At 46.2% G+C, this 15,507-nt stretch overlaps 1 protein-coding gene across 7 annotated transcripts in view; it reads left to right on the top strand.

Moving 5' to 3' along the window:
- NFIX (nuclear factor I X) overlaps positions 1-15,507 on the top strand; it is a 240,439-nt gene that overhangs the window by 161,460 nt on the left and 63,472 nt on the right. The window lies entirely within an intron of this gene.

The following is a 15,507-nucleotide window of genomic DNA, read 5'->3' as shown; positions in this document are numbered from 1 at the left end:
CTTCCTTCCTTTTCTCAATCTTCTCCCTGCCCTCATCCCTAGAAACCTGGCATTGCCAATGTGTATTAGGGTGCACTCCTAACCAACTTTCCAGCACTGACATATGGCTGAATCCTATCCAGTTTTCCAGTGCCAGTGCAGCCATGCCAATGGGGCGTGCACTGCATCCACAGAGACCTCCTCAGTGTAAGCGAATGCTTGTTTCCTTATCTCGGGGCTGCATTGCAGCTGCACCAGTGCTGGAAAGTGGGATTGGATTGGGCCCATAGCTGTGCCAATGTGGCATGCACGGCGTCCTGCAGTGGGGAGGCAGTCAAGGGGGCACCCTCAAGGTAAGGGCATGTTTGTTACCTTACATTGGGGCCGCATTGCAGCTAGTTCAGTGCTGGATAGTTGGTTAGGATTGCGCCCATAGTCTCTGAGCTTGAGTTAGACTCTGATTGAATTGCAACTCAGATTTTACACGCTTAACTTAGAAAATACAGAACAAGGTAGGCAATATCTTTGGACTAACAAATGGGTCAAGTAATACTTTTAATCAGACCAATCATTAGTTGCCCAAGAGAGAACTTGTGCAACAGAATTTTGGATACTAGTTGCCCCATAAAAGTTATCACCCCCACTCACTCTGTCATTTTGAGTCCTCCCTCCTGAAATGCTGTCAAGGCTTTGATCTAGTGAAGAGTGCCACTTAAAGGAATATGGAGCTGTGCTCCTCAAGATGAAGCCTGTCTTGAGGCTGAGATTGGGTGGCTTTTTTCTTTGGTTGTGGTTCCATTGGCAGACTTGCCTTGTGTAGTGTAGGGTCATCTAGTGGCAGGAATGTACAGTGTGATACAGCCTGGCCCTTTTCCTAGCTTAATTGCTATTTACCTCAGATCTTTCATACTTTCTGCTTTCCAAAAAAAATCTTAATTTCCTCGAAGTTTTAATATGTTTCCCCTCTACTTCAGCACTTTCAAGTCCAGATTTATACAGTACTGCTGGGAAGGGGAGGAGCCAGTAATCAGTAAAGGTGCTGCACCCTGTGCCTCCTGTTTTAAGGAGTTTGTGCATTTTATATGCCTGCATTACTGTAGCACAAATATACAACCAGCATTTCTATGTCTGGACAGGCACTCAGTGGTCTGCAAACAGTTGAGTATGTCCTTTGCATACAGAAAATCCCCGTTCAATCCTTGGCTTCTTCAGTTTTAAATCAGATCTTGCAGAGCTAGGAAGGCTTCCACTGCACTGCCAGTCCAGAGAGACAGATCTGTGCTAGAAGTTTGATGACTGTGATAAGGCAGCTCTATACAGTATGTTCAAATATATCATTTTGTGTCTGGGTTGGAATTTGGCACTGAGAATTCAGTGTTTTCCTTGTTTTCAGAAAAAACAGGGGCTAAGCCCCCAAGGTGTGAAGAAATTTATTCTGATTATTGAATGTTGGTGTCTTTAGTGCAGAAATGTACTCAACACTATCTGTTTCATTTATCAACCCTTACCTACTTCACTTGGAAGTAGGTAAGCTTCCTATCCTATCCCTATCCTATCCCTGCCTCTTTGTCTTAGTAAATTACCAACTGCCATTCCTTCCTTACCTGTGGCTGCCATCCTTTGGCTTGGACAAGCAGGACTGCAGGACTCAGTAGGTTTGACTTTGATACGCATGGGGACCAGGAGCTGTCCCTCTTGCTTTATAGAGGTTACTAGGCAAGAAATGGTGCCAGTAAGGTTTGGAAAGCATATCTATCTCTCCTCCTCTTTCCCTATGCCTTTGCCAATCAGAGGCCTCCAAATAATCACTGTCTCAACTAGAAAGGTTAGGCAGATGCAAAGTGCTAGAGGCTTCCATTGGCTATGGGCTTAAGTGCAGGCCCTGGGCCTGGGCCAGAGGCAGGCTCTGTTGTCTTTTCTTTCTGTTTATGTGACTTGAGAAGGATGGGGAAAGGAATTTCGGCAGCAGAGGAGGACCAGGGTTTACCTTCCTCTCACTTATTGGTTGGGAGTCTCCTTCATCCAGGAAGAATTTGGTAGCTTGTTGGAACAAAAGGCAGATCCAGAGAGGGGGAAACTGAACTGGGTAGGGGGTGGGGTATATAGGAATTTTAATATAATGACTTTCCTGATTCTACCATATCGAAATCCAAATAAGGAAACCAAAGCTGCTGTAACAGCAAACAAAGTTTTGTCCAGTCTCCTAACAGGTGGGTAGCCAGTGTTGAAAAGGCCAGAGTTCGCTGCCAGGCTAGTTACATCACTGTAAAACACAGGCAGAGTGTCATCAGACAGAGAGTTTGTGCAGATATTGAGGTACGTGGACCAGCAAGGCCCCCCCCCCCCCCGCTGCTGATTAAAGATACTGGGAAAAACACCAAGCACTGCCATCTTCACATTCGCACATGATCAGAAATGTGCACTAGACTGACCAGAAGGCCTTTCAGCCCTGCTAGTTGTTGTCTGAGTAATCAGTCTCAGGAAGGAACAGGAGGTGTGGCAACTGAAGTCACGGCCTTTATGAATGAGAGCCACCTGCTCTAGTCATAAACTAGTCAGAGTGTGTCTGCAAGCACATGAGAGAGTGCAGGGAGAGGGGTCCTATGTTCTTGCCAGGTCCCATAAAACCTGATAACACAGACTTTTCTGAGCTTCAGTACACATTTCAGTCCAGACAGATTGTTAACCTGGCCTTTGAATTATCCTGATCATGCAGCGGAGTGTCATGGGTGAGGAAGAAATACATTCAGCTACAAGGAACTGGGATTATCTCCTTGGCAACCCTGGTTTTTGGAGGGTGACAGTTATACCATGGGAGCCCTGGAGGGCTTCTAGGGTGTCAGACTTCTGCAAGAAAAGGGATGAAGAATTAATTGAAATACTTTCATAATTGAGTGCAAGGGCAGGCATTATTTGAATCTAAAGCAAGGGAGAGGAAGACAGAACTTCAGGGGAAATGGGCTGTGGTGCCAGAGTGTCCCTTAATGCCAAATACTTCATTACACAGATTACTTATTGCAGGATCGTTCCAGAGAACTGTTGGAATGTCTTGGCTTGATATGGTGGGACATTGGCCTTTGTGTTTGTGTTCATTATTGTTCAGTTTGCTCCAGGCCTATATTTGTTATTGCAGGGTTTCCAGTGTGCTCTAGGTTTGTTATTATGGGATTTCATGATCATAAGACTGCGGGTTTATTGGAGTCCTAGCGGTGTTGCTTGCTTATTCTAACTTAACTTTTGTTGAACACCAACAGTGTTTGCTTCTAGTTACACTAGATGCTTCTAGTGTTTGCTATCTAGATACAGAAGACAGAAGCAACAGGGCCCATATCCTTCCAGGATACTCACAGTTAAAATAAGGTGGACAAAGCCAAGCAGAACGACAAGTGTTTCAGACAGACTGGAGCTTCAAGGTTGGTGGCATGGAGAAGTTGACTGTGCAAGCAAGATTGACTTCTCAGGCCTCTGAGATGCCAGTTTTTTAAACCCACTACCAGTGGTCAGGTAACCTGTGATTATCAGGGTAAACATCTGATTTAGATACTGCTAGTGAGGTAGAATCCACACTATGTTGGTAGTGTTGCATCAACCATGATTTATATAGTTATTTCACATTTTTATACTGCCCTTCCTCCAAGGAGATCAGGGTGGCGTACATAGTTCCTTCCCTCCTTTTGTCCTCACAGCAACCCTTCGAGGTAGGTGAGGCTGAGAGATAGTGACTAACCCAAGGTCACCCCAGAAGCTTCATGGCTGAGCATGGATTTGAACCTGGATCTTCCAGGTCGAAGTCCAACTCCTGAACTTCTGCACCAACCTGAGTCTCATTACATTTTTTGTTTTTTAAAAAGAGTAAATTAGGTCTTGCTGTTAGCCTGGTTTTGTTTTCTTTTATTTCAGTATAGCTATTTGGTACTGTTTAAGATTATTTCTGAATGAGGGGTGCAAAAATCCTAGAACAAGGGTGTCCACCTGGGAGGTGAATGCAGCCCATGGAAGCTTTTTATCCAGCCTTGGGCTTTCCCAGCACCACCCTTAGCTGCTCTGAACTGCTTGGTTGTGCTGAGGTGTCACTGCTGAAAGGACAGCTTGCGTGATAATTGGTCTCCCCAACATCTTGAAAATATGATCAAGAACTGTGTATTTTCTCTTCTGTTGTTTGCAGCTGATGAGTTCCAAAGTGAGAAAAAAGTCCTTATTTCTGGCCATGACCTGCTTAGTGATGTCACTTTCTGCATGATGATGTCACTCTGGCCCTCAGCAGGCATCATGAATGCAATTCGGCCTGCTGTATGAAGCAAATTTGACACCCCTGTCCTAGTAAGTCTGTAGATGAGTTTGTAATGGAGGGAAAGGAATAAGAAGTGGGAGGCTGCATTGATCCTTTGAATTCCCATAAAGGAGGGAAGGGAATTTGCCTTCATGCTAGAGTTGTAGGGAGCTTCTCAGGATCCATAACTCTCACTGAGAGGCTGCAAGCCACAGCAGACAACATCAGTGTGAGGCAGTCCCACTCCAAAAGTAACCCCACTGGACTCAACCCAAATGGAAAACCAGAATTCCCTGACACCAGGAGTGTTCCGTCTCTGAGGGTACAACAATTCCAAAGTGCTCCCATTCCTTTACTTGTAATTTTGCTTTTCATTCATTCCTCATTAAAGGCAGAGGCACCACTCAGCAGCTCTGGAAGGCCACACGCATCTGATACCTGGAACCTGGGTAGGATCCTGGATTATCCAGCATCTCTAAGACCCTCTTGGGCACAGTGGATTGAATCACGTTCACCCCTAAAAATAAGGGACAGTCAGCCAATTTGTCCAGAGTGATTTGGGGACTAGTCGGAGGGCCCAGAATCTGCTTCAGATAGGAAGTGGTGAGTTGCAGGGTGAAACAGCAGCAGACCCCCTCAGCCCTGCACTCAGGGCAAAGGTCTGCGATGGCGCCCCCCCTCTAAGAAAATCCACTCCCTCTACTCACCTCACGAGCCTCGCGCAACCCAGGACTGCGTCGGGGAAACGTCTCTGAGGTTCCCCAACACTATAAACTGTGCTTCCAGGAAACCGGAAATACAGTTTCTGCCCCATCGGTAGCCTCAGAGAGGCTTCTGCAGGGTCCTAGCTACTTGTGCCTGGAGCTTTTGCCCCATTGGACCTAATGGTACATCCGTAACTGGGGTGAAATTATTAGTTCGAACTACTTGCAGCTACTGGCCTTCAGCAGCAGGGTGGAGTGATATCTGTCAGAGCTGAGGAGTCTTTTGATACAAATGTACCTGTCCCTGTGCAGATTAGGCTTGGGAAAGGATAGGCGCATTACCCATCCCTGTGCGAAAAGACCAAGTATAGAATAGTGGACAAGAGAGGCCTGACATGGTTTATTTATTTGTTTACACAATTTATACCCCCCCCCCTTTCTCTATGAATAAACAGTACTTGGGAAGTTCAGATTCCCCACTCAATGTTGAAGGTCGCTGGGTCATTCTCAGACTAACCTACCTCACAGAGAAGTTGTGAGAATAAAATGTGGCGGTGGGGGGGGGGGAGAGAAGTTTAAGCAAGCCACTCTGAGCTGCTTGGAGGAAGGGATGGGATAAAAATGAAATGCATTGTGTGAATGGCTAATGGGTTCATTATAGGGCTGGACAGGTCAGTATGCAAACACTGCATACTGATGGATGACTTGACTCTGCACACTGAAAGGTGCATCTCACAACAGGCAAGCAGTGCAGCTTATCAAAGAGATTGGCTGGCTGCTTGGGAAGATGATAGACAGGGCACCTTCTGATGAGAGAAGCAAGTGTGGACTTCAGGTGTCATCTCCATCTATCTTGCCCTAAAACATAGTGGGCAAGAAAAGATCCAGTGTGCTGACCCCTTGCAGAAGTGTTTTGGACAAACAGAAGAATGGTAAAGATCTCTGAGAGGGAGGGTCACCCTACCCCCCACCCACCCCATCTGTGCAAAATGCCACTCTCCATGGAAGAGTGGAGGCAGCTGAGCTCACTAGACAGTGACAGGGAGGGCTTGAGGCCAGGCCAGGCCAGGCCATGCCTGGGCGAGTTGTGGGGCTTGGCCTGGCGCAGCCCATCTGTTGCATTGTCAATCATACCCTTTGTGTGTGCTTTGGTGGGAGAAGGGGCAAACAGGAACTCAGCAGCCAGTCAGAATCACTGGGCTGGCTTCCAATTGGCCTTCCATCCATGACCTTTAACAGTGCAAAGCCGGGTGACATGGGGTAGGGTGGGTGGCATTCTGAGGCTGTCTCCCAACCCACACCTCATTCAGTTGCTGCTTGTGGGCCCCTTAGCCAATATTACAGTGAGAAGACCGGAACTTCCAAGAAGCTGTCCAGGCAGAAACTCCTCATAGGGCATCATGAGATTGCTTCATTCTGTTCTAACCTTTTAGCTGTTCCCTACCCTGCCCTGCTGCATCGAAACCAGAAACTGTTGATAACCTGAGTGTTTTGAATATACTTTTCAAATAGATGTGCCAGCTTTTCAGCTTATAACCCTGCCTTTAATAGCAGTTTGATAGGCAGAAAATCATAGGTGATGATGTTTATCTCCAGGCTGTGAAGAGCTTCATCTGCTGATTTCCTTACATTAAGCTGCTGTTAAAGGCAGGAGCAGGCCAGGCTTTCTGTAGTCATTTGGCAACCCCACTTTCAATTCTATTTGACCCTTTTACAGATTCTGCAGTATGACTACTCTGAACTGATACCACTACTGTTTTGAACGTTTTTGGGAAGCTGAATTAATTTCTAGTTATCCCCGCATGTGGACCATAGTACAGCTTATTCATGACAATGAGGGCCCTATCCTGTTCAACTTTCCAGTGCTGCATAGAGGCTCCTCAATTAGAGTTGCTTGGGAAGGACTGTAGCTGCAAATACCAAGCCCCACATCCATACAAGACATGGGATTAATGCAAAAGAATGAATGTACAGAGGGCGTCCTACCAGTTTGAAACAGGTACTCTTGCTCCTGGTCCATTACCAAGTACAATTCAAATTGCTAGATTTAGGGCACAATCCTAACCCCTTATGTCAGTGCTTTCCAGCACTGACATAAGGGCAATGCAGCTGAGGTAAGGGAACAAACATTCCCTTAATTTCAGGAGGCCTCCATTAGTGACACCCAACTGCAGGATGCAGCACACGTCCCACTGGCACTGCTATGCCAGTGCTGGAAAGCACTGATATAAGGGGTTAGGATTGTGCCCTTAACCTTTAAAGCCCTAAATGGCTTGAGACCAGGGTTCTTAAAGGTTCACTTCTCTTGTGCAAACCTGCCCAGAATTTAAGATCATTTTGGAAGCCTGCTCCTAGCTCCCAAGTCCCAAATATATGAGCTGAAGATGGGTGATGACTGAACAAAGGGCTTTTTCAATTGTGGTATCCAATCTGTGGAGTTCCCTCCCCAAAGAAGTGCATCTGGCACCATCTTTATATTCTTTTAGGCATTTAGTGAAAATGTTTTTATTTGATTTGGCTTTTAAGATTTTATAGGTTTAAAGCCTGCCCTTTGAACTGTTTTTCTGCTATGTTTGAATGGGTTTGTATTTATGCTTTATGTGTGGGGGGTATAAATTAAATAAATTGAATCCAGTATTTTAGGGATGAGTAGATTAATTCATTAAACTCTCAGTTTAAAAGGGGGAAGGAATGTCCATTAATCCCAAAAGTCCACTAAATTCAAATGCATTGAAGTTCGTGGAGAAACACATGAGCAATACATATATGACTAGTTTTTAATGAAGCAAGAACTGTCTTTCGTTTCCGGAGTCTTGTAAATCAAGGTCAGTTATTACAAGGGTTCACCTCAGTGAAAAAGAGTGACAATGCCCATCCTGAGCACTGCCTTTTGAGCCCACCTCGTAATAAAGGTGCCAACCTTTTTTTCTACCTAGTGCCCATCATTCATTCGTATTTCTGAAGCTAGACTGTAGCAGTGCTTTCTGTAAGAGACTATTCTTGGTGACAGTTCATAAACTTACTCTCTGATAGGGAGATTCACTAGAAGCACATTACATCAGTGCTTCAGCATCTGCCTCACTTCATGCTGTTTTTGTGACTGAATTACAATTTCCAGCTGATTTCCAAACTTTATTCAAGGAGTTGGCATTAACCTTTAGAACCTCTTTTAGAGGATGTAAGGTGCCGAGAGACTGTGTAAATAACTATTATACCTTTCAGTCCAGGAGGGATCAGGCGGCCTGAGGAGCCAATGGAATCCTAGCCTCTAGCCTGGCTGTTCAGTCTGAGCAACTTGATGTTCTGTACAGGCTGTTGCTTGCAGCCTGCCCACTACCCTCTGCCCACATTCACACTACTTTAGAAGAGTAGTGCCCACATTCACACTACCTGAAGAGAGAGTTCTGCCAGTATGAGCTTATCTGTCAATTTAGATAAATTGGGAAATTCCTACTTTCAATTCTCTTCAATTCCCAAATTCCCTCCGAGTTTTAGAGAAGTGTATTCTGATAGGGCTAAGAGCAGGACTTTCTCAATCATTGCTCCCCCTTTTTAAAATTCCCTCTCCAGCATTGCCTGAAGGTGCCACAGTCTATTCAAATGTAGCAAGAGAATATTAAGCTTCTTTTTCTGGAAAGCTGTTAGTGTGTAATTAGGACAATGATGTTAGAAGAGGTTTTCAGCTGAAGATGCTGTGGCTTCTGTGGCATCTTGTGCTCAGGGGAAGGAGAGTTAGCGCCCAATCCTATCCAACTTTCTAGTGCTGTGGCAGCCGCAATGCAGCCTTGAGGAAAGGGAACAAATGCTCCCTTACTTGGAGGAGGCTTCCATGATTGCACCCTCACTGCAGGATGCAGCACATGCCCCATTGGCATGACCACACTGGTGCTGGAAAATCGGATAGGATTTGGTTCTTAGTCTCCCCTACTCTTTGTAGTTCTCTTTTGTATGATTTGGATGTGCTGAAGCCTACCTGAAGTTTTGGTTCCGCAGTTATTTATTGAGCTGCCCTTGGTTCACTCAAGACCTCTCTGGCTACCACTGGCTGAATATTTTAGATTCTAGAAGGTAGCAGGGCAGATGAAAAATATTAAAAAGGGATCTGGCAGGTATGTAAGAGCCAGCAGGTGGGCCTAATTAAGGAGGTTTGGAAGATGCAAAGATGCAAAGGGAAAGAGGAAAGGGCCAGAGGCAGGGAGCTTGAGATGGGAAGTCAAAATGGGATGAAGAATGGATAGAAAGAGACACAAGTGCTCAGGAGCTGCCACGGTAAGGGAGGTTACAGTTGACATGTGAATTTGAAATAATGACCCATATCTTTGAGTGTGGACCTATAATGTGCTTGAATTGAACAAATTGCCCCCATTTCTGTTGCGCTTATTTGTGTGTGAACATGTATACCTTTAACACAGCATGCAGAGGAATGCACTCTGACTTCACAGTACTGTATTTTTTACACACTGTATGTGTATCACCTGTTTCCCTTGAGCTTTGTAAGGTAGTAATTATCATTATTATCCTTCTTTGCAAAATGCTCATGATGATATAAAGAGTTTAAAAAAAACAAATCATTAAGATATCACTTCAAAACAAATAAAAAAAGCAACACCAGTAGAAGACATTTTTTTTTCCTCCTTCATGACATCTGTGCAATCTCAGGTACATGAACTGTTCATATGCAAATCAGGCCCTACCTACTCTGAGCATGACAAAATCTCACTGCCTGAAAAGATGGGGTCCAAGCTAAGTCTCCTCCAAAGACTTTGGGCGGCGGTTTTCAAACTCCCTGAGAGTTTGAAAACCGCTGTAAGTCCTTGCGGGGGGCGGGGGGGACGTAGTGGGGCGGGGGAAAGGCCGTGGCGCAATCCCCAGGATCATGCCACTCAGGGGGCTGCAGGGGCTTGACTGAACTTACCAGAGCCTCCTGCAGGCTTCCAGGGATGCGGGGAGCCCTGCGCAACAGTCTGCAGTTCTCCCTGAATCTGCAAAAGTGAAAGTGGAGTGATCGTGCTCCACTTCCAATTTAGCAGAAGTTTAGCGCGATTGCTCCACTTTCAATTCTAAAGCATCAGGGAGCCCTGCAGATAGTTGTGCAGTGCTCCGTGCACCCCCGGGAGGCTGCAGGAGGCTCTGGTAAGTTCCGTTAAGCCCCTGCAGCCCCCTGAGCGGCATGATCCTGGGGGTCGCACCGCTACCCCCTCCCTGCCTCCTGGTTGCACCCCCCCTTAAGGGGCAGAGGCCAGGGCCCACAGGCTGGGGCATCATGACACCCCAGTTTGAATAGCCCTGCCTTAGGGTTAAGAAGATTATACGGGAGAAGATGCTCCTTTGGATATGATGCATCCACTCTGTGTAGTCTTTGTAGGGAATAATCAGCACCTTCTCTTTGACTCAGAAGCATACAGGAAGCCATTATAATAGCTTGATTTGTTCTCTGCAAACTAGCCCCTAGCCCTAGGAGGCAAGCAGCAGAATCTTGCATTAGTAGAAGCTTCCAAATTATCTTCAAAGGCAGCCGCACAAACATTCGACTGAAACAGGGGTGCTCAATAGGTGGATCGCGATCTACTGGTAGATCGCGAGGCAAAATGAGTAGATCGCGGAGTGCCGACCCCCCCCCCTTCAGGTGCCTCTGGGAGGAAACGCCGGGAGTAAGGCCCATTGTACTCAATGGGGCTTACTCCCAGGTAAGTGTGGCTAGGAGTGAAGCCTCACAGCCTAATCCTAGGCATGTCTACTCAGGAGTAAGTCCTGTTATACTCAGTGGGGCTCAAGGTACACCAACATACATTGTACACATAAATGTTATATGTTATGATGGCGCAAACATTGTAAAAAAAACTCTGGTAGATCTCCTTGCTGGGTTTCAAAGTAGCTGGGTTTCAAAGCCTTGCTGGGTTTCAAAGTAGCTCTCGAGCCAAAAAAGTGTGAGCACCCCTGGACCGAAAGGTAACCAGAGCATGGGTGAAGATGGTTAGGTCCACAACATTGAGAGAGAAGCTTAGCCAGCTTATCAACTTCAATAGATTAAAGGTATACAAGGTCATAACTGCAAGCTGGATATCCATAAACAAGGATGGGTCCTAAACCTGCTTATTCAAAGCAAATATTACTCCATCCAGAGCAGAGAACCTTACCTCCCCTACTTCCAACCATCACTTCTGTCTTGTCAGTATTCAGCAAAGTGTGTACACTGGGCATGCTGCATCTGATGCCATGTCTTCACCCCATCCCCTTCTGCCTGTTGTCCAAGCTCAGGAGCTGGCTGTATGCCACACTCCTCAGTTCTGATTTATTGACTATCCAGCTCACAAAGTGCAGTTTGTTATGAGCAGGGAGTTAGGGAGCTACGGACCCAGCAAGCAGGATGGGACATTCCTACATAGCCCAGAGGGAGCCATAAATCTAGCACTAAAAGTATCTGTGAAAGAAAATACACCCATCACAAACACATCATCAATCTTAACTTTATGTGCAACACAGCCCCTCCTGGCAGCACAGGAACCTGTCCTGCACACTGTGTGGGTTCCTTTGTGAATATGTCTATGTGCATATGTGTTACATGTGAATATTGCATGCCTGCAAGGAGGCTCTGTGTGCATTTGAGAGAGGCAAATCTATGTATGTGCAGAGATACTCCTTTTGTTGGATGGAAATAATGAGAAACTTTGCAGAAAAGAAATGGCAAAATTTGGTGGGGGAACATGGTCAGAAAGGAAACATTGTTACCCATGGCACCTCCCCTCATGGGTAGAGTACATTTATTTTAAGTTTCACTTCAATTTTGAAATGACATTAGAGCCAATCCATATTTGACATTAGAGATCCATGAGTACATACTTGTATATTTTTCTGATGCAAGGCTGTTAGTATCTTCAGAGGGGCAATTTAGATGGAGGAAACAGTATAGTGGAAAGAGTTAAACGCTTCCTTTCTCAGCATCACTACTTTAGTCTATTTTAGAATCCCCCACATCTGCTTTTAAGTAAAACTAAAGACACTGGGAAAACGAATCACAAATCTAATGTGTCACTTGTTTGCACTTGTTTGCATCAAGTGTCAGCCAGACTGGCCACTGACCAAGAGCTGTGACCATCAGAGGGCAGGATCAATACCCTTAACCCTTCAGGACTAACTGCAGTAGTAGTGCCCAATAGGGCAGGTGGAAAGCATTATTGGGAAGCATCACAGGGCTCTGCTTCAGGACCCCTGCCCCCAGCAATCTGTCACTATCACTGTTCGCTTGACCCTGAGCATCAGTTTTTAAACAGTTTTTTAGATTCCAAGCTTTGGAGTGATCCTGACTATCACATTTCACATGCTGATGTATAGATTGAAGTTTGAATGATAACATAGAGTTTGCCTGCTTAAATACCAAAGCTAAAACTTTTCCAACTCCTTTAATAGAGGGTTGCTAAATTGTAACCTAGAGATTCCTCCTTTATTGTGAAATCTGTTACTGAATTGGAAGATACAGCAGCCATGGCTTCTCCTACCTCTTTTCTTTCCAGTCTTATTAGCTGCCCCTTCCTCACCTGCTGAGTGAACCAGATTCCAAGTATGACAAGTACCAGATGGGAAACCACAGGACTTGGGGAAAATGATCAGGAGAAGTTTTAGTTGTTGAGTCAACTGATTTATCAGTAGGCTTACAGGTAAAGGGGACATTTTTTAGGTCAACCTAGTTTTTGTATTTTAAGAGAGTTGAAAGAGAGAGAGTTGAGAGAGCTACTGTATCTCTGTTACAAAGTGATGGCAGGTGATTGGCCCAAGGTCATATGTCCACCAAACCTAAATTTCAAATACTGCATAGTATGGCTGTAGAGTTGTGAGCTCATCCTCTGTCAGCTGCCTTGACTGCCTTGGTTTTTTGAGAAAGGACCTGTTGGAAACAGCAGAACACATAGAACTATGCTGTCTGCATATTTTACCTTTTTGAGGCAAAAGACAGAATCTGTGGACTGCAACCTGGCAATTCTAATCTAAAATGGCCACCACACTTCCTCAGATTTCACTTTGTGAAGATGTTGAGAAAGGGGCCATTGCTGCCAGACTGGGCAGGTTTGCCCCCTCTTTTCTCCCAACCCCCCCTCCCCCCGCAGTTTTGGTGGATAAGAGTTTTGCCAGGCCTGTGAGGGACAGATAAAGAGTTCAGCAAAGTGTTTGGCCTGCTTGGGCAATGGATCTATATGTTTGTTCAGCTGCTGCCTTCTGATAAGGGTTTATTTTGCAAGATAAAAGTACCTTTGAGGCTTGGAGATGGCAGCCCCTGAGGAAAAGAGCTGATTTGGGGTAGTTGTGATACATACACCCCACACTGGCAGGCAGACAAACCAATATATGTGGAAAGGACTGTCTCCTTCCTTGGAGGCAGAGTAGGGTTCAAGATGGGGACAGGTAGAAAGAACGCCTTCAACTAGAGAGAAGATGGGGAGTGATGTATTTTACAGTTGAGTAGGGGAACCTGTTCAGGAGCTCCGGGGAGAGTGGGTGTTGGGTTACAGACTCAGTGCAGACCAGCTCTTGTGGAGAGTGCTGGCTTCTATGGAGAAACCAACAGTCATTTCTGGCTCTTAGTTCCAATACAAGGTAGATTGTGTAGTCATTACACAGATGCTAAAGGACAGAGCAACTGTCCTTTATATAATCATAGTCCATAGCAGCTTTCTCTTTTTATTTAATTGAAACAGCACTGACTGTGTTTAGGTACTGGCTATTTGACAATGACATACAATGTGCTCCTTGACCCAGAGTATACCTATGTATACCTCCACCCAATGTATACCATCAAATTTCTGGCTAGGAACCTGACTCCTAGTTTCAAATGTTTGCGTTCACTCTTCCCATCTCAGGGCTTATATGCAATTGTAGATGGGAGATCTACAATTAAGAAAACACAGGTCATGGTTCAGGATGTGGACTCACCTCCCTGCATTACAATCTCTGTGCATGAACTGGAGGTTGTCCATGGAGGCAGGCTGTGCAGCATGGCCTTTCCCAGTTTGAAGATACACTTGGCCAACAGACTGAGGCAAAGAGGCAAAGAAGGAAGGCCTATAGCCAGGGAGACAGACCAGGGACAGACTGCACTTGCTCCCAGTGTGGAAGGGATTGTCACTCCCGAATCGGCCTTTTCAGCCACACTACACGCTGTTCCAGAACCACCATTCAGAATGCGATACCATAGTCTTTCGAGACTGAAGGTTGCCAACAACATAGATGGGAGATGGGCCGGTGCAAGTAAAGCACATTTGTGCCTCCACTAGTGTCAGCTGGGCTGGCGCAAGGATGTGTGCCACCCACAGAGGCGGCTTCCAGCCTCTGCAGCGACAGAACCAGGTAAGTTCATGCCGACTGAGCTTGGCTGGTGTGAGGTTCTGGGGGAGACATGGAGGGCTGGGGGAGGTGTTACAGGGTGTGTGAGGGCTGGCAGCAGGAGAGCGGGGGTGGGGCCAGGTTCTGGGACTTGTGCCGGATCCTGACCCTGTTCCGGGGCAGCCCAGTGCAGATCTGAGTAGCCCCATTGGGGCTGCTGTGGCTCTAGCCGGGATAAGGGGAAATGATTTCCCTTGCCCTGGTCTGAGCCACTTTGGGCCCCAACCTTGCGCTAAAGGGCAGATCAGCCAGCCTCTGCATTCCAGCACAAGTTAGGATTGAGCTGCCCATTGTGCAACAATATTTTTTCTCTTATCTAGAAGAGACTTTAAGGACATGATGGGGCAGATGCCTAAACCTGGTTTAATTTTCCTGACAGCTGTTTTGCCAGCTGACATGGCTGTACACTTAGCAGGTTCTTCAGATTTAGAACCATCAAAGTGTCACAGTGGAAATACAGTGCACATCTTTGGATCAAACATGTGGAGCTGAAATTAGAGCTGGTCTGCCACACATCTTCCTTCTAAGACAGATACTGTACATGCATGTCATCAGATTCAACAGCAGACAACCTCTGGAACTGTCTTTAACTTCTAATGTGAACATCTGTCCTCAAACAAGAATGCTTTCCCATGTTGGGCACCAAGAAGAGAGGGTGTCTTGGGTTCTTTCCGATCATCTGGACCCCACCCATATAGGGGCAATAGCCTATATAGGACCTCCAAAGCAAACCCATCTGGCTTGTCTCCTCAGGGTTGTCTTCATCTTCCTCCCCTGTGTTTCAGAGCAGATGTCAGGAGGGGCCTTACAGCACCCTGTACCTCTTCAGCCCCAGGGCCTTCTCCAGCCTCACAGGGTTCTGGAGCTTCCCTTCCAGCTAATCACTAGCCTTTTTTCATTCCTGGCCCTCTTGTTATATTCCCCTGGCCTTGGCTGGTTCTTTCCCTCTTTCTGGTTCGATCCACAGGCCTCGTCACCTTAAGCGTCCTCTCTTGGGAGGCGGGAAGGCTCCTCCGGACACGTGCCATGCCTGGCTGCTCCTCAGCTAATATTTTAAGCCACCATGCTCTCAGGTGCCTCAGTGGAACTCTGGAGAGAATCACTGTTCAGCCTGCTGCCACAATGGTGCAATCCTGAAAATCAATGCAATTCTTATGAGTGTTTGGCCAGCAGTAGCAC

This window comes from Tiliqua scincoides, chromosome 2 (genome assembly GCF_035046505.1).
Source record: "Tiliqua scincoides isolate rTilSci1 chromosome 2, rTilSci1.hap2, whole genome shotgun sequence".
NCBI classification, from domain to species: domain Eukaryota; kingdom Metazoa; phylum Chordata; class Lepidosauria; order Squamata; family Scincidae; genus Tiliqua; species Tiliqua scincoides.
Note: the sequence above shows the minus strand (reverse complement) of the source record. Positions and strands in the feature narration are given on the sequence as shown.